This window comes from Aethalodelphis obliquidens, unplaced genomic scaffold, assembly GCF_003676395.1.
Source record: "Aethalodelphis obliquidens isolate GAN/ISIS:26980383/991018 unplaced genomic scaffold, ASM367639v1 scaffold57, whole genome shotgun sequence".
Taxonomy (NCBI): Eukaryota; Metazoa; Chordata; class Mammalia; order Artiodactyla; family Delphinidae; genus Aethalodelphis; species Aethalodelphis obliquidens.
The window spans coordinates 4,117,906-4,136,935 of NW_020838001.1; the positions used below are offsets into that span (position 1 = coordinate 4,117,906).

General features: G+C 42.1%; 1 long non-coding RNA gene across 1 annotated transcript in view; it reads left to right on the forward strand.

Annotated features, from left to right (window-relative positions):
* The first annotated feature begins 3,002 nt into the window (after positions 1-3,002).
* The window catches only part of LOC113609527 (uncharacterized), a 94,689-nt gene continuing 78,661 nt past the window's right edge, over positions 3,003-19,030 (forward strand). The window contains exons 1-2 of the long non-coding RNA XR_003428666.1: positions 3,003-4,535; positions 10,161-10,237. This is a non-coding gene — a long non-coding RNA (uncharacterized LOC113609527). The remainder of the gene's footprint in view (positions 4,536-10,160; positions 10,238-19,030) is intronic.

Below are 19,030 nucleotides of genomic sequence, written 5' to 3' on the forward strand. Positions count from 1 at the left end.
TCCGCGGCTCTGGATTAAGTGACTCGGCTCCAGCTTCTGTTCACGAGATTAAAGTGTATTAAGTTAATGAGTGTCCCTGCTGTTGGCTTGTTTCAGGGTTCATTTTCATTTGCTTTCTGAAAATGTTGCAAAGAATGGATGGCTGTTAAACTCCCACTACTTTTCCTCTTGGAATTTTTTTTAACAGTACCTGAATTGAAAGCAGGCAAATTAATGTATGTATAACTAATTGCTTCTATGGAATCAGGGATTATTTAACTCACCTCTCTCTCAACCAAAAAGTTACTTATTATTAAATGGATTAACAAACAATCCCTAGTGAAAGCATTACATTCCGTCTGTAAGTAGCAATGATTGAGAATAATTGAATCTATAGGTCTTGCCTCCTGAGATATCATTGACCTGTTGTTTTTGAAAAGCCTCATCTAAAATGTCCAAATTAGCTTGCATTACTGAAAACAAGGACTCTAAAGTCTTTTAAGATATTTTCCTATTTCAGAAAAATTCTGGTGGAGAATTTCCTTGGAAATGAGAAGTTGGTTTCATTTAATCCATTCAAGAAATACTTACTGGGTGCCTACTCGGGGTTATGGGCTGTAAACCATAGACGCTGTTTGTCTAGTGCTGATGGCAGAAAAGAGAAAAGAAATGTCTCTGATGATAGGGAAAGTGCGGAGAGGAGAGGGCTTGACCTCAGAGAGAGAGGTCAAGGGAAGCCTTTCTAGGGAAATGATGTTTAATCTGAGACTTCAGACTTGAACCTGGAGGACAACAATACAAAGAGGGCACAGTAGAGAAAATCCAAGATGACAGTGAAAGAAAATGACTGGAGAGCAAAGATGAAATGGGGAGGGAGAGACAGAGAGACAGAGATCCAAGCAGGAACCATATGCCCTAGAAACTTACAAGTGGTTTGGACTTTATCCCTGGGGTAATGGGTAGCGTTGAAAGCTTCTAAACACAAGAGTGACATGTCAGATGTAGGGTCTTCGGAAGGTCATTCTGGCCGCCATAAAGAAAGGGTTTGAAAGGTGCAAAGTGGAGGTTGGGAGACCAGTTAGGATGCTGTGGATGAGACATCCAGGTGAGACTTGATGGTAACTGAGACTGAGGCAGGTGTGGGGATGAAGTGAGTACATTTGGGAGAGGCTTAGGAGGCTGGACAGATAGAATCTGAAGGGTCTTATCCGGTGAGTGTATAATAAACACACCAATATTTAAATTCCTCATCATATAGGTACTTTCTAGTCGTGCTTCAGCCCACTCCTCTCTGTCTTCCGTCTCCTTCATGCCACTGAACTACACTTGCCAATGTTAACATTTCTTTTGTACCCAAAGAACACCGCTGGGTCTTCAGTCTGTTTGATCTGTCGAGAGTAAATGCACAGGCAGCTCTGGCCTTCTTTTTTTTTTTTTTTTTTTTTTTGCGGTACGCGGGCCTCTCACCGTCGTGGCCTCTCCCATTGCGGAGCACAGGCTCCAGACGCGCAGGCTCAGCGGCCATGGCTCACGGGCCCAGCCGCTCTGCGGCATGTGGGATCTTCCCGGACCGGGGCACGAACCTGTGTCCCCTGCATCGGCAGGCGGACTCTCAACCACTGTGCCACCAGGGAAGCCCAGCTCTGGGCTTCTTGAAACACTGTCCTTCCTCGGAATCGGCAGCCCCACGCTTTCCTGGTTTTCCTCCTCCTTGCTCAGCTGTTCTGTCTCAGACTCCTTCCCCTCTTGTCCCTCTACTTGTTCTCTAGACACTGCAGAGCCTCGGGACTCAGGCCTGGACTCTTCCCTTCCCCACTCTCTCCCTAGGGGATCTCATTCACCCCCATCTTTAAAGCCATCTCTATACTGAGAACTCAAATTTGTACCTGCAGCCCTCGTGTCTGCTCTCATCTCCGGACTCGTGTATCTACCGACCCAACTGCCCCTTGACCTCACCCTTAGGCTTCTCCATGGGCATCCCAACATCTCCATTAGCACCCCAAACGTGGTGCTTCTGCCTTCTTCCCCTCTCAGGAAATGGGGCCACCAGCTCCAGGTACCAATACCAAACACCTGCAAGTCATCCTTAACTTCTTTCCCCTCCCCCATCCAATCCAAAGGCAAATCCTGTATCAGTCCCACTTTAAAAACACACCTCACGTCTCTCCACTTCTCCCCATCTCCATTGCCACCGTCTTGGTCCAGGTTTCCACTAATTCTCACCTAGACACTGCAGGAGCCTTTCTCAGTCTTTTCTCCAAACATCCACAGAGTTTTTTCTTTTTTAATTTTGCCGAATCACTTTATCATAAAGGAAAAAAATCCAAAGATTGCAAAACTCCCGTATTGTTTGGCTATAATTTGTATCCTTATGATGCAAGTAAAATGAACGAATACTTACTGAACTTCTCGATGCAAGGCTACACACCACAGAGGGAGCAAGGCGACCATGACCCATGCCATCAAGAAGCTGAAAGTTCACTAAGGAGAGAGATCATTTAAATATGAAGGTGAAAATGACACTGGCTGTGACAGAAGTGCTGATAAAGTTTTCCTGAAATTCAGAAAAGGAAGATTTTACTTCTTTTTTTATGTTCATATTTCTTTTACTTTTTAATTTAAAAAATTTTTTTATTTTATATTGGAGTATAGTTGATTTACAATATTGTGTTAGTTTCAGGTGTACAGCAAAGTGATTCAGTTATACATATACATACATCTATTCTTTTTCAGATTCTCTTCCCATGTAGGTTATTACAGAATATTGAGTAGGGTTCCCTGTGCTATACAGTAGGTCCTGTTGACTATCTATTTTACATATAGTAGTGTGTATATGTTAATCCCAAACTCCTAATTTATCCCTCCCCCCACTTCCCCTCTAGTAACCATAAGTTTATTTTCTATGTCTGTGAGTCTGTTTCTGTTTTGTGAATAAGTTCATTTGTATCATTTTTTTAGATTCCACATATAAGTGAGATCTTAACGACATTTTATTTTATTTCTTTTTCTTTTTCCCTCCTGCCCATTTTATTTCACTTCTGACTGAGATGGTTAGGCACTGTTTCTTGGGAGAAATGCTTTTGAGCAGATACTAAAGGGGTAGGCAGAACTTGAGCACGTTGAGATTAGAGGGAAGGGCATTTGAAGGGGAAGGACCAGGAGGGAAGGTGTGAGAAGTAAGGAATGGCTCCGTTTGGTTGATCATAGGAAAGAGAAAAGGGCCGTGGGAGAGAAGGATGGGAAATAGGGTGAGATCGTGGAATGCCTTGAATTACATGCTGAAGAGTTTAACCTTCCTCCTGTGGGATATAGGCAATGGAAAACTATGATGGTTTTTGACCAAGAGTATCCCATGAACAAACTTTAATCTGATGAGAATGATCTAGCAATGGTGCGTACGATTTAGACGGTATACAGTTTTCATCCCTTAACTTCCTTTCTGCTTCTCCAAAGTGACTCACCGGCCACCACAAAGTGTTTGAACACTCCTGTCTTCAAGAGGTGGGGCTTAGTTTTCCGTCTTCTTGAGTGTGGGCTGAACGTAGCTATTTCATTCTAATGAATGGAAGAAAGCAGGGACAGGGTGAGATTCACAGAGTAGGTCATAAAAGGACACTGTGACTTCCATCTTGGTCACACTGTCACTTGGGTCACTTGCTTTGGAGGAAGATCGACACCAAGGTGTGGGCAGACCTATGGAGAGAACCACGTGGTGAAGAACTAAGGCATCCTACACCAGCCAAGAAAGTGAACTTGGAAGTGTGTCTCCCCCTCCCATTCAAACCCCAGCTGACATCTTGACTGCAGCCTTGCGAGAGACCTTCAATCAGAAACACCAAGCTATGCTGCTTCCCAGTTTCTGACCTATAGAAACAATGAGATAATAAATGTGTGTCGCTTTAAGCCAATACATTTGGGGTAATTTCTTATGAAGCAAAAATTAATAAATGCAAGTACCCAGAGTGATCTTTTAAAATCAGGTTATGTCCCTCCTCTGTTTGATACCCCTCAGCGGCTTCCATTTCACCTGAAAGAAAGACAAACCATTTTCTCACATCTGGCGTGACGACAGAGTGGGATCAACAAATCCTGTCTCCCAAAGCTGGACAACACTGTCAAAAATAGTCACTGCAGCCTTGTGCAAACTGACCGAAGGCATTCAACAAACTGAGAAGCGTTTCTTAATGAACATGACCAAGCTTCAGGCAAGAACACCGTGAATCTCTGACATTTTTGCCCACGTGTGCTCCTACGCTTGAAAGCAACAAGGGGAATACGATTCACGACTGACTTCTCTTTAGAAATAATGGAGACCAAAGGCAGCAGAATGACATACTTGAAATGCTGACATAAGACACACTGTCAAGCAAGAATTCTCAGTCTAGCAAATATAAAAAATGAAGATGAAATATATGCATTTTCAGATAAACAAAGACTGAAGAATTTGTTGCTAGCAGACCTGCCTTACGAGAAATACTAAAGGAAGTTTTTCGAGCTGAAATCGATGCTAGGCAGTGATTTGAATTCACAAGAAGAAATGAAGAATACCAGAAATGGTAAATATAAAAGATTCTGTAAGTAGATTCCATTTCTTCTCTTGCCTTTTTTTTTTTTTTTGGCTGCATTGGGTCTTCGTTGCTGTGCACGGGCTTTCTCTAGTTGCAGCGAGCAGGGGCTACTCTTTGTTGCGGTATGCAGGCTTCTCATTGTGGTGGCTTCTCTTTGTTGCGGAGCACGGGCTCTAAGCACGCGGGCTTCAGTAGTTGTGGCATGCAGGCTCAGTACTTGTGGCACACGGACTTAGTTGCTCCGCAGCATATGGGATCTTCCCAGACCAGGGATCAAACCCGTGTCCCCTGCATTGGAAGGTGGATTCTTAACCACTGCACCACCAGGAAAGTCCGATTTCTTCTCTTGCCTTTTAAAAAATATATAAGATTGGACAAAGTGATAATTGTAACACTGTATGGTTGGGTTTGTAATAGCACAAAGGATTGGTGGGGGGGATGAGACCATAATGGAGCAAAGTTTCCAGATTTTACTGAAATTAAGTTGATATTATTTTGAAGCAGATTGTGCTAAATTAAGATGCATATTGTAATCCCTCATAGCAATCACTAATAAAATAGCTTTTAAAACGTAGAAAAAATCAACAGATAAATTCAAGTGGTTTATGAAAACATATTTAATGTCAAATACCCAGTAAAGGAGACATAAGACAAATAGAAAACAAATAGCAAAATTATAGGCATAAATCCAGTCATATCAGGAATGTCATTAAATGTGCAAAGACTAAAAACTTCAAAAGACAGGGACTGTCAGACTGGATCAAAACGTCAGACCCAGCTGTGTACTGTCTTTAACAGAAACACCCTAGATTCGAAGACACAAATAGGTTGAAAGCAAAAGGATAGAAAAAAAATTCACCATGCAAACAGCAACCATAAGAGAGCTAGGGTTTCTTTATCAATATCAGACAAAGAGACTTTAAGACTTAAAGGTAAATCATAATGATAAATGGGTCAATAGAAGAGTTAGATATAACAATTATAAATGTATATATGTACGTGTCAACCTCTGTTGGTTAACCCAAAGTGAGTGAAGGAAAGATCGACTGAATTGAAAGGAAAAATAGACAATTCGACAACAATTCTTGGAAAATTCAGCTCCTCACTCTTGACAATTGATAGACTACTGGACAAAAAAAGTCAGCAAAAGTAGGATTGTCAAATGGAGCACAGTATGGAAAACAGTATGGCAGTTCCTCAAAAAATTAAAAATAGAATTACCATATGATTCAGCAGTTCCACTTCTGAGTATATATCTGAAAGAATTGAAAACAGGGTCTCAAAGAGATATTTGTACACTCATGTTCATAGCAGCGTTATTCACAATAGTAAAGAATAGAAGTGCACGCAGCCCAAGTGTCCACTGATGGATGGCTGGATAAACAGAATGTGGTGTACACTACAGTGGGTCCTTATGGAAGATTTTTCAAGCTCAAATTGGAGAAAGGCTGCTATTTCTTAGTTGTGGGGCCGGCGGAACCAGCTACCATGCTCCCTGTGTGAACACAGATGACGTCTGCCGTAGGTAAGAATGAAAACACCCCATAGGAAGAAGCAAAAGGGACAGGTGGAGAGACAGAGGTCCAGACAGAGTACCCCGAGTCCCTGGGTCCACTCGTCCTCAAGGCCACCATGACTTCTGTCCTTCCTCATTGAGTGAGCTTGTTAATTTCCTCCCAGTCGCCCTTTGTCTCTTTTGCTTCGGGTCGTTTGAATTTCTTACCACTGTCCTGACCATCACAGGGACCACCTTTTGCTCCAATCAGGTGTGGTTTGGGAGCGAGGGTCACACAACAGAAAGTAAGGCAGCTTCTCTGGACAAAAGCACCCCGAGAAGTGTCGCTCTGAAGGGAGACTTGGGCATGGCAGCCCCTAGAGTTTCTGCACGTGGGTGCTGCCACGTGCTGCATGTGGGTGCAGAGGGTCCCTCTTGGGGGAACGGCCCAGCTCATGCCCTCGCTGAGAACTGCTCATCCCCCTAGCCCTTTCTGAAGGGACAGTGGCAGCTTCTGTGTTAGCCCCAATTTCACCTGTCCACGGTAGATTGGAGTGGAGTAGACACGCCCCAAGATGGGGCGATTAATTCTGTTTTCCAGGTGTTGGAACTAGGACCAGAGACACTAGTTCAAGGGTGTTGGTTGCTGCAGGCAAGAGGTAGTGTAGGGCTAGAGCTGGGGCATCAGATACAGGGGAACTGCAGAGGTGAGGGATCCAGCCACTGGCTTCGGCTCCTGAGAGACAGTACGCTCTACTTCTGATGGACCAGCCCCGATTCTTCATGAGTACCAGCTGTACTTGCAACCATTGCTGCTATGAGGTCCCCATCTCTGTGTCCTTCCAATGAATTCCTCTTTTTGCTTGACTTAGCTTGAACAAGTGCCTCCTTATGATCAAATGTACCCTAAGAAACTTTTAGAAAAAGCCCAGTTATTTTATTCTTAATATTATCATGTCAAGGTATATTACCATTACATTCAGCTTTGTTGGCGGAAATGAATTATTCATCATTTCACGCTATTTGAGTTTTCCCTAATCTTATGGATACATATGACTAAATGACTCAGGGACTCCTTCAAATAAAATTTTCAACTTGTTACTCCCCTGCTGAATTGGTAAGGACACTTGGATGCAAGAACTAGAAGGTAGCTTAAGAAAGAGAGGGAATTTATCATAAGGCTATGAGAAGTCTTGTGGAAGCAAGAACATATAGTCAGGGAAAGACTGGAACTAGGGTCTGGAGAGCTCTCAGGACCCTCCTTCTCATAAATGCTTCTCCTCTGCCTCTGCTTCGATCTCCCTCTCAACAAAATAATGCCGTATGCATTTCCATGCCCTATGCATTACATATGAGAAACTGCAACCATCAAAATCTCCTAAATTTCCATCCCCACTATGCAAAAATTTGTCCGGGATAAGACTGAATATCCTAGCTTCACGTCCAATTTCATGGACTGGATGAGGTGTCTATCCGTGAATCAAGAAAATTATTTTGCCTGGGCCAAGAGAGGGCTATGGTATGATGCAAACTGGCTGCCAGGGTCCCACCATGTTTACAGGGATTCTGATTGACCCAGTTTGCATGCAGTGTCTATTCCTGGACTAATCAAAAGCGGCCAGGGGACAGTATTGTGTTGGACAAAGTGGCATTCAGCTTTCCGCCGTTTTTGTTTCCCATGTAGACCTGAAGAAGGGGCAATTTCCAGAGGGGAAAAAAAGAGACTGAGTAGCCATTCCCCAAAATGGGTCCACTGTATTCCACCCCTGTCTGCCCATTCTTTTCTTCTCATTAACTTCCTGCCAACCAGGCCAGCCTCACTATTGTTCTCTCCTTTCACCCGTTATCCGAGAGGGAGCTCCCCTGTCTCACGAGAATTCCTCCAGCAGAACTTTGGGTTCCATGGCCTCCTTCCTTCTCAGAGGTCTCACACCATCCACCGTACCCCTCCTTCTTCATGATCATTTTCTGCCTCTCAGCTGGATCCTTCCCACTGACATTTCTAAATGCCCCAATACCCACGGCTTGAACTCCCCAACCCTCCCCAGCCTCACCCAACTTCAGCACTTAACTTTATTTATATACAATTTTTTAAAGTTATACTCCATTTATAGTTATTATCGAATATTGGCTGTATTCCCTGTGTTGTACAATACATCCTTGTAGCTTATTTTATACATGATAGTTTGTACGACTTAAATCTCTACCTCTATATTGCCCTTCCCCACTTCCCTCTCCCCACAGGTAAGCACTAGTTTGTCCTCTGTGTCTGTGAGTCTGCTTCTTTTTTGTTATATTCGAAAGTTTGCTGTATTTCTCAGATTCACCATATAAGTGATATACGGTATTTGTCTTTTCTCTGTGTGACTTATTTCATTTAGCATAACACCCTCCAAATCCAACCATGTTGCTGCAAATGGCAAAATTCCGTCCTTTTTCAAAAAATAGTTTTAAATTGAAGTATAGTTAATTTACAATGTTGTGTTAGTTTCAAGCATACAGCAACGGGATGTATATATTTATACATATATATGTATAAAGAATATACATATCTAGATAGATCTATATTCATTTTCAGGTTCTTTTCCATTATAGGTTATTACAAGATATTGAATGTAGTTCCCCGTGCAAACTGTAGGTCCTTGTTGTATATCTATTTTATATATAGTAGTGTGTATCTGTTAACCCCAAACTCCTAATTTATCTCCCCCCACCAGAATTTTTGTTCTTTTTTATGGCTGAGTAGTATTCCATTACACACACACACACACACACACACACACACACACACACACACACATATATATATACCATGTCATCTTTATCCATTCATCTGTTGATGGACACTTAGGTTGCTTCCATATCTTGGCTATTGTAAATAATGCTGCTGTGAACACTGAGGTGCATGTATTAATATCTTTCTGAATTAGTGTTTTTGGTTTTTTTTGGATCTCTACCCAGGAGTGGAATTGCTGGGTCACATGGCAGTTCTATTTCTAGTTTTCTGAGGAACCTCCATACTGTTCTCCACAGAGGCTGCCCCAGTTTACATTCCCACCAGCAGCCCCAGCACTAATCTCTCTCTCCACCTCTCTTTCCTCCCCAGCGAAGTCTACACTGGCTCACCTCCCCTTCATTCCTCAGTCACCTCCAGTCTGGCTTTTACTCTCATCACTCACGGAAAAGCTCTTGCTGAGGTCACCCAGGCCTCCAAGGTCACTGACCAGGGGTCCATTCTCAGTCTTTTGCCCCTTCTCTGACATCAGCAGCCTTTGATATTGTTGACCATGCCTTCCTTCATAGGACACACGCTTCCCCACGCTCCGCTGGCTGCCCTTCTGTCTCACTCCTTGGTCTCTGGTCTCTCTCGCCAGTGCTGTCTCCTCGTCTTGGCCATTAAATGTTGGAGATCTTAGGGCTTGGTTCTAGACCTTCTCTCTCACTCTATGTTTGCACCCACAGATTTAGTGATCATTTTGTCCTGAGGACTCCCAAGTATATCTCCCCCAGCCGTGATTTCTCCTCTGGGCTCAAGATCTTTATAGCCACCTCCCAATCGACAATTCCCCTTGTCTGTCTTGAAGGCATTTCAGATGCAACCTGTGCAAGGTTGATATCATTGGCTCCCTCACCCATCCTTACCCATCCCTGGTCCTTTTTCTATGCTCTTGACCTTGGTGGATGGTACCACCAGTTCTGCCCAAGTCAGAAACCTAAAAGTCACATCTGAAACTTGTCCCCTTTAGCTCATTTCCAATCCATCACCTAATGCCTCTAATATTGAATCTTTTTACTTTTCTCTGTCTTCACCTCTCACCAAGTTTGTAGCTATAGCCTCCCAAATATCTTCTCTTGTTCTCTTTGGTTCCACTGCCACAAGTGTTTTGGTTTTTTGTTGCTTTCAGCTCTCTCGTTTTGTTTGTTTTAGCTATGTTACTGTCACTGCTCTGCTAAAACCTCTCAGTGGCTTCACAAAAGTCCAAACTACACATGCTCGGGTCCACTCTTGTAACCCTTCTTTGAATTCCTCAGCATGCCATATGCTCTCTCCAGCCACAGACACCTTTGCATTTGCTGTTGTCTCATCTGGTTTGTGATTGTCTCCTCTCCTTTTTTAGGTGACCTTTATTCACGCTTCAGACCTCAACGCATACATCATTCCCCTGGAGTAGCCCTCCTGATTCGCCAGAAGAAGGTAGGTTGCCCTACCGCATTTCCTTGTAGACCAGTGGTTCTCTACCAGGAGCAATTATGCCCTTCTGAGGGGACATTTGGTAGTGTCTTGAGATATTTTTAGTTGTCACAACTGAAAGGTAGGGTGGGGCTTGATCCTGGCATCTAGTGGATATAGTCCAAGGCACTACTTGACATCCTACAAGGCACAGGACAGCCCCCAAAACAAAGAATTATCCAGTCCCAAATGTCAATAGTGCTGAGGTTGAGAAACCCTAATGTCAACCTATGTTCTCTCCTTTGGAGTGTGTGTCTCAGTTATTACTGTACACTCACGGTATACATCTTTGATTGGTGTACATCTCAGTTTGACTGTGAGCCTCATGAGAGCTGCAACTATGGTGGTTCTTACTCTTGTGGGGTCCTCCATGCCTGGCCCATCCCTACACTCATTCGCTGATCCAGATACAAGGATACTGGGAAGTATCTTCCCCTCTCTTTTTGGTAGGGGCATCTTGATTTTCCTGTGGGCAACGACTGCTTCAGCATTTCATCTGGTCTTGGTGGGTGCCTCTATCACAGTACTGTGGGCATATGGCTTGCAGGAGACTAATCAGACCGTTTCCTGTTTTTAAAAATCAAGTTGGAAAATTTTGTTAATGAACATGGAATAAATATTGGAAAACAGCCATACTCGTTCACCTACATCTTCTCTATGGCTGCTTTCACAAACAACAGCAGAGTTGAGGAGTTGCGACAGAGACTGTATAGCCTGCAAAGCTGAAAATATTAACACAGACCATGGTCATTCATAGAAAATAATACTTGCCAATGCCTGATCTAAAGCATAATTCATGAATTCTCACTGATGAGATCCTTGGCGCTGCCCTGGGCCTCTCTAAGGCCAGCTTGTTCACTTTTCTTCAATTTTGTGACCTTCCCAGTAATATTCCAGTAACCTTCTTTCCCCCACCCCCTTTCTTTGCTTGGTTTAGCCAGAGGAGGTTTCAAACATCACTTAAAGAGTCTTAACTAACTCAGCAACCCTACAGGTGTGTGTTACGTAGTTTAATATCGCAGTAGGTTGAATGGTGGTACCCAAAAAGCTATGTCCGTGTTCTAATCCCTGGAATCTGTGAATGTGACCCTATTTGCAAAAGAGGTCTTTGCAGATATAACTAAGTTAAGGATCTTAACTTAATCCAGGAGATCATCCTGGATTAGCTGGGTGGGCCCTAAATCCAATGACAAGTCTCCTTATACACAGAGAAGAAGGCCCTGTGAAGATAGAAGCAGAGATTGGAGGGATTCCTTGGCAGACACAGCCAAGGACCATTGGAGCCAGGTGAAGACAGAAGAGGAAAAAAAAAAAAAAATCCCCTAGAGCTTTCAAAGGAAGCAGGGGACTGCTGACACCTAGATTTTGGACTTTTATTTTTTAAAATTAATTAATTTATTTATTTTGGCTGCACCGTGTCTTAGTTGCTGCACTCGGGAAATTCGTTGCGGCATGCGGGATCTTTAGTTGCGGCATGCATGCGGGATCTAGTTCCCCAACCGGGGATCAAACCTGGGCCCCCTGCATTGGGAGCGCGGAGTCTTACCCACTGGACCACCAGGGAAGTCCCGATTTTGGACTTTTAGCCTCTAGAACTATGAGAGGATAAATTCCTCTTGTTTTAAGTCCCCAGTTTGTGATAATTTGTTACAGAAGTTATAGGAAACTAATACAACATTCACCAGCCATTTCCTAATGCTGTTAGGATAAGATCCAGTCTCCTTAAAGGTTTATAAGGCTTTTCATGGTCTGGTCACTGACAACATTTTCTTTTTTTTTAAATTACTACCTTTTTTTTCCCCAGAATTTTTTTTTTAATTAATTAATTAATTAATTTGGCTACACCAGGTCTTAGTTGCAGCACACAGGATATTTTTAGCTGCAGCACGTGGGATCTTTAGTTGCAACATGCAAACTCTTAGTTGCAGCATGTGAGATCTAGTTCCCTGACCAGGGATCGAACCCAGGCCCCTTCCACTGGGAGCACAGAGTCTTAGCCACTGAACCATCAGGAAAGTCCCTAAAATTACTACCTTTCGTAGGCTCCCCCAATATCAACATTCCCCATTAAAGTGGTACTTTGTTAAAACTAATGATCCTACATTGACACATCATTATCATCCAAAGTCCATAATTTACCTTAGGTTGACTTGTACTGTTTTATACTCTATAGGACAAATTGGACAAATTATAATTACATATCCACCTTTTCAGTATCATACACAGTAGTTTCACTGCCCTAAAAGTCATCCATACTTCACTTATTCATCTCTCCATCTTCCCTAACCCCTGATAGTACTGATCTTTTTACTGTGTCCATAGTTTTATCCTTTCAAGAATGTCATATATTTGGAATCATACAATATGTAGGCTTTTCAGACTGGCTTCTTATACTTAGTAATACACACTTAAGTCTCCTCCATGTTTTTTCATGGCTAAATAGTTCATTTCTTGTTAGCACTGAATATATTCAATTGTTGGAATCTACCCCAGATTATTTATACATTTACCTAATGAAGGACATTTTTGTTGCTTCCAAGTTTTGGTCATTATTGATAAAGCTGCTATAAACATCTGTGTGCAGATGTTTGTGTGGACATAAGTTTTCAGCTTCTTTCGGTAAATAACAAGTAGTGTGATTGCTGCATTGTATGGTAAGGGTGTGTTTAGTCTTATAAGAGACCACCAAACTGTCTTCCAAAGTGGCTGCAGCATTTCACATCCCCACCAGCCGTGAATGAGAGTTCCTGTTGCTCCACATCCTCACCAGCATTGGATGTCAGTGTTTGGAATTTTGGCCTTTCTAACTGGTGTGTAGTGGTAGCACATTGTTGTCTTTGCTTACATTTCTCTGATGACATACGATGTGGAGCGTCTTTTCATATGTTCGTTTGCCATCTCTATATTTCCTTTAGTGAGGAGTCCATTGAAGCCATTGGTCCAATTTATCACTGGGTTGTTTGTTTGTTTTCTTATCATTGAGTTTTAAGAGTTCCTTCTATATTTTGAATAAGAGTCCTTATCAGATATGTCTTTTGCAAATGTTTTCTTGCAGTCTGTGGCATGTCTTGTTTTTCTTTTTTTTTGCGGTACACAGGCCGTTGCAGAGCACAGGCTCCGGACGCGCAGGCTCAGCGGCCATGGCTCACGGGCCCAGCCGCTCCACGGTATGTGGGATCTTCCCGGACCGGGGCACGAACCCGTGTCCCCTGCATCGGCAGGCGGACTCTCAACCACTGTGCCACCAGGGAAGCCCTGTGGCATGTCTTTTTATTCTCATGACATTATCTATTGCAGAGCAGAAAATTTTAATTTTAATGAAGTCCAGCTTATCAGTGATTTCTTTCATGAATTGTGCCTTTGGTATTGTATCTGAAAAGTCTTCACCAAACTCAAGGTCATTTGGACTTTCTCTTATGTTATCTTCTAGGAGTTTTATAGTTTTGTGTTTTACATTGAGGTCTATGATCCATTTTGAGTTAATTTTTGTGAAGGGTGTAAGGTCTGTGTCTAGATTAATTTTTTTTTCTGCATGTGGATGTCCAGTTGTTTCAGCACCAGTTGTTAAAAACACTGTCTTTTTTCCATTATATTGCCTTTGATCCTTTGTCAAAAATCAGGTGATGTATTTATGTGAGTCTATTTCTGCGTTGTCTGTTCTTTTCCGTCACCCTATTTGTCTGTTCTTTTGCCAATACCACACTGTCATGATTAGTGTAGCCTTATACTAAGTCTTGAAGTCAGGTAATGTTAGTCTTCTGACTTATTTATCTCCTTCAATATTGAATTGGCTGTACTGGGTCTTTTCTCTCTTCTCATGAAGTATGGAGTCAGTTTGAAAATATCCACAAAGTAAATTGCTGGGATTTTGATTGGGATTGCAATGAATCTTTCAGTCAAGTTGGAAAGAATTGATAATTTGACCAGATTCCGTAATCCAATCCATAAAAACGGAATCGCTCTCCATATAGAGTTCTTTGATTTTTTTTTTTTTTTTGCTATGCCAGGCAGCTTGCGGGGTCTCAGTTCCCCAACCAGGGATTGAACCTAGGCCAGTGACAGTGGAAGAACTCCCTGTTCTTAGATTTTTGTTCCTCAGAGTTTTTAGTTTTCCTCATATAGATCTTGTACATATTTTGTTAGTTTTATACCGAAGCACTTCTTTTTATTTTTTTGGTGCTAATGCAAATGGTACTGTGTTTTTAATTTCAAAACCCACTTGTTCATGGCTGGTATATAGGAAAGCAATTGACTTTTGTACATTAACCTTGTATTCTGCAATCTTGCTCTAATCACTTTTTAGTTCCAGGAGTTTTTTGTTGATTCTTTCTACGAAGACAATTATGTCATCTGCAGACAATGACAGTTTTATGTTTTCCTTCACAATCCGTATACCTTTTTATTTTATATTCTTGTGCTCTTACATTAGCTAGGACTTGCGTACAATGCTGAAAAGCAGTGGTGAGAGGGGTTACCTTTGGTTAGAATCTGATCTTAGTGAGAAAGCCAAGTATGATCACCATGAAGTATGATGTTAGCCGTAGGGTTTTTTAAAAAAATTTTTTTGGAATATAGTTGATTTACAATGTTGTGTTAATTTCAGGCGTACAGCAAAGTGAATCAGTTATACATATACCTACTCTTTTTAAGATTCTTTTCCCATATAGGCCATTCCAGAGTATTGAGTAGATTTCCCTGTGCTATACAATAGGTCCTTGTTAGTTATCTATTTTATATATAGTAGAGTGTATATGTCAATCCCAATCTTCCAATTTATCCCTCTCCCCCTTACCCCTTGGTAACCGTAAGTTTATTTCCTACATCTGTGACTCTATTTCTGTTGTGTAGATAAGTACATTTGTAGGCTTTTCTTAGATTCCACATGTAAGTGATATCATAGGATATTTGTCTTTGACTTCACAGCTGTAGGGTTTTTTTGGTAGATATTCTCTGTCAAACTGAGGAAGTTCCCTCTATTCCTAATTTACTGGAAGTTTTTACCATGAATGGGTATTGGATTTTGTCAGACGCTTGTTCTGCATCTGTTGATATGATCGTGTGCTTTTTCTTTTTTAGCTTGTTGATATGATGGATTTCATTAATGTTTGAATGTTGAACCTCCTTGTATACCTGGGATAATCTCACTTGGTCAAGATTTATAATTCTTTTTATACATTGTTAGGTTTGAGGTACTGATGTTTTGTCGGTGCTTTTTGCATTTACGTTCATGAACGATATGGGTCTGTAGTTTTCTTTTTATTTTTTTTGGCAACACCACGTGGCATGCGGGATCTTAGTTCTCTGACCAGGGATCGAATCCACGCCCCCTGCACTGGAAGTGTGGAGTCTTAGCCACTGGACCACCAGGGAACTCCCTACTTTCTGGGTTTTTTGTTTGTTTGTTTGTTTTGGTTTTTGGCCACGCCACGTGGCTTGTGGGATCTCAGTTCCCTGACCAGGGATTGAACCTAGGCCACGGCAGTGAAAGCCCAGAATCCTAACTACTAGGCCACCAGGAAACTCCCCCAGTTTGGGAAGGGTATTGATTGTTGACTCAATTTCTTTAATGGATAAAGGCCCATTCAGATTGTCTATTTCTCCTTGTGTGAGTTCTGGCAAATTGTATCTTTCAGGGAATTTGTCCATTTCATCTAGGTTATCAAATTTGTGAGGATAGGGGGCTTCCCTCGTGGTGTAGTGGTTAGGAATCTGCTACCAGTGCAGGGAACATGGGTTCAAGCCCTGGTCCCGGAAGATCCCACATGCCACAGAGCAACTAAGCCCGTGCGCCACAACTACTGAGCCCATGTGCCACAACTACTGAAGCCTGTGTGCCTAGAGCCTGTGCTCCGCAACAAGAGAAGCCACCGCAATGAGAAGCCCATGCACCACAACGAAGGGTAGCCCCTGCTCGCCACAACTAGAGATAGCCCACGCACAGCAACAAAGACCCAACACAGTCAAAAATAAATAAATAAAATAAATAAATCAAAAAAAGTTTTGTGAGCATAGAGTTGTTCATAATATTCCTTTATTATACTTTTAATATCTTTGGTAGCTATAGTGATGTCCTCTCTTTCTTTTCTGATATTAGTCATTCGTATCTTCTCCTTTTTTTCTTAGTTAGCCTGGATAGAGATTTATCAATTTTATTGATCTCTTCAAAGAATCCGCTTTTGGTTTTGTCGATTTTCTCTGTTGACTTACTGTTTTCAAATTCATTGATTTCTACAGTAATTTTTTATTATTTTTCTTCTTCTTACTTTGGATTTTCTCTTCTTTTTCTGGTTCCTAAAGTGGATGCTTAGATGATTGATTTTAGGTCTTTCTTCTCTTCAAATATATCTGGTTGATGCTATAAATTTTCCTCTAAGCTCTGCTTTCACTTCATCCCACACATTTTGAAAAGTTGTATTTTCATTTAGGTCAAATTTAAAATTTTTTCTCTTGAGATTTTTTTCTTAGACCCATGTGTTATTTAGAACTGTGTTGTTTACTCTCCACGTATTTTGGGATTTTCCAGTTATATTTCTGTTAATGATTTCCACTTTAATTCAGTTGGGGTCTAAAAGAAGACATTGTATGATTTTTACTATTTTAAAAAAAAAATTTATTTATTTAATTTATTTATTTTTGGCTGTGTTGGGTCTTCATTGCTGCACACGGGCTTTCTCTAGTTGTGGCGAGCGGGGGCTACTCTTCGTTGCAGTGCATGGGCTTCTGATTGTGGTGGCTTCTCTTGTTGCAGAGCATGGGCTCTAGGCACGTGGGCTTCAGTAGTTGTGACTCACGGGCTCTAGTGCGCAGGCTCAGTAGTTGTGGTGCACGGGCTTAGCTGCTCCGCGGCATGTGGGATCTTCCCGGACCAGGGCTTGAACCCATGTCCCCTGCACTGGCAGGCGGATTCTTAATCACTGCACCACCAAGACTTCCGATTTTTACTTTTTAAGGTCTGTTTTACAGCCCAGAATGTGGTCTATTTTGGTGAACGTTCCATGTGAGCTTGAGAAGAATCTGTAATCCGCTCTTGTTGGATGAAGTAGTCTACAGATGTCATTTATATCCAGTTGATTGACGGTGCTGTTAAGTTCAGCTCCGTCCTCACTGACTTTCTGCCTAGTGAATGTAACCGTTTGTGACACAGGCGTGCTGAAGTCTCCAACTCTAACAGTGGATTCGCCTATTTCTCCTTGCTGTTCTAATAGTGTTTGCCTCAAGTATTTTGATTCTCTGTTGTTAGGTGAATGCACATTAAGAATTGTTATGTCTTCTTGCAGACTTAACCCCTTTGTCATTATGTAATGCCCCTCTTTATCCCTGATAATCTTCCTTGCTCCGAAGTCTGGCCCATATGAAATTAGTATAGCTACTCCCACTTTTAAAATTAGTGTTAGCAGGCTCTAGCTTTCTCCATCCATTTACTTTTATTTTAATTTTTTTTTAAAAAATATGTATTTATTTATTTGGCTGCACCAGGTCTTAGTTGTGGCATGCGGGATCTTCACTGCCGCATGTGTGATCTTTTAGTTGTGGCATGCAGGCTCTTAGTTGCGGCACGCAGGATCTAGTTCCCTGACCAGGGATGGAACCTGGGCCCCCTGCATTGGGTGCGAGGAGTCTTAACCACCAGGGAACTCCCTATCCATTTACTTTTTTTTTTTTTTTTGCAGCGCGTGGGCTTTCTCTAGTTGCAGAGAGCAGGGGCTACTCTTTCTGGGGATGCAGGGGCTTCTCATCCTGGGGATACAGGGGCCTTCTCATTGCGGGTGGCTTGTTGCGGAGCACGGGCTTCAGGCACACGGGCTTCAGTAGCTGTGGTTCACGGGCTCTAGAGCACAGGCTCAGTATTTGTGGCGCACGGGCTTAGTTGCTCCGCGGCATGTGGGATCTCCCCGGACCAGGGCTCGACCCGTGTCCCCTGCGTTGGCAGGCAGACTCTTAACCACTGTTAAGGGAAGCCCCTATCCATTTACTTTTAATCTATATGTGTCTTTATGTTTAAAATAGGTTTCTTGCAGACAACATAAATGTAGGTAATGTTTTTTAATCCACTGTGACAAATTTCTACCAATTGGCAGATTTAGACAATTGCTATTTAACGTGATTATTGATATTATTGGATTAATGAAGATCAATTGGATTAATCATTTGGATTCATTAGATCAATAAAAATAAGAAAAATAAAAGTTTGGATTTTACCTTCACTTATTTATCCTCCAGTGCTTTTCCTTTCTGTATGTATGCCCAAGTTTCTGACCTATATTATTCTCTTTCTCTCTAAGGAACTTTTAACATTTCTTGCAGGTCTACTGGCAACAAATACTCTCAATTTTTGTTTTTCTGAGAAAGTCTTCATTTTTCCTTCACTTTTTTTTTTTTTTTTTGCGGTACGCAGGCCTCTCACTGTTGTGGCCTCTCCCGTCGCGGAGCACCGGCTCCAGACGCGCAGGCTCAGCGGCCATGGCCCACGGGCCCAGCCGCTCCGCGGCATGTGGGATCCTCCCGGACCGGGGCACGAACCCGCGTCCCCTGCATCGGCAGGCGGACTCTCAACCACTGTGCCACCACGGAAGCCCCTTAGCATATTTTTTTAAATTTTAATTTATTTATTGAAGTATAGTTAATTTACAATGTGGTGTTGTAAATCAACTACACAGCAAAGTGATTCAGTTATATCTACATTCTTTTTTTAATATTCTTTTTCATCGTGGTTTATCATAGGGTATTGAATATTTTCCCCTGTGCTATAGAGCAGGA